Source organism: Elephantulus edwardii, unplaced genomic scaffold (genome assembly GCF_000299155.1).
Source record: "Elephantulus edwardii isolate Elephantulus edwardi_28Jun2011 unplaced genomic scaffold, EleEdw1.0 scaffold00007, whole genome shotgun sequence".
In the NCBI taxonomy this organism is placed as follows: Eukaryota; Metazoa; Chordata; class Mammalia; order Macroscelidea; family Macroscelididae; genus Elephantulus; species Elephantulus edwardii.
The window spans coordinates 24,420,953-24,421,707 of NW_006399757.1; the positions used below are offsets into that span (position 1 = coordinate 24,420,953).

Sequence of the window (755 nt, forward strand, 5' to 3'; positions counted from 1 at the left end):
GAGAACAAGAACTTCAACAAGATGAATTGGCATAGTGACTATTACAATGGGCTCGAGCATGCCAGCAAGCAAAAATATGGCATAGGATAGGACAAAGTTCTGATCTGTTGGTCAGAAGATTGCCATGAGTCGAGCATCCTGCTCCTCGGATGTGGCTGGAACCTGAGGCGCGCAGGGCTTGGAGATGCTGCACACCCCGGACCAGGAGCAGCTCAGAGGTGGTGAACAAAAAATGGGAAAGAAACAAAATCGGAAGAGTAAAAAAGTGGAAGAGGCAGAACCTGAAGAAATTGTGGTAGAAAAAGTGCTGGACCGATGTGTGGTGAATGGGAAGGTGGAGTATTTCCTCGTGCGGAAGGGATTTACAGATGCTGACAATACTTGGGAACCTGAAGAAAGTCTAGATTGCCCAGAATTGATTGAAGCATTTCTTAATTCTCAAAAAGCTGGTAAAGAAAAAGATGGAACAAAAAGAAAATCATTATCTGACTAGTGAATCTGATGATAGCAAATCAAAGAAGAAAGGAAGTGTCGCTGACAAGCCAAGAGGCTTTGCCAGAGGTCTTGATCCTCAATGAATAATTGGTGCCACAGACAGCAGTGGAGAATTAATGTTTCTCACGAAATGGAAAGATTCAGATGAGGCTGACTCAGTGCTGGTGAAAGAGGCAAACATGAAATGCCCACAAATTGTAATTGCATTTTATGAAGGGAGACTAACTTGGCATTCTTGTCCAGAAGATGAAGCTCAGTAA

The 755-nt window shown here is 43.4% G+C and overlaps 1 pseudogene; it reads left to right on the forward strand.

Annotated features, from left to right (window-relative positions):
* Positions 1-232: 232 nt before the first annotated feature.
* LOC102864776 lies at positions 233-755 on the forward strand (annotated as a pseudogene).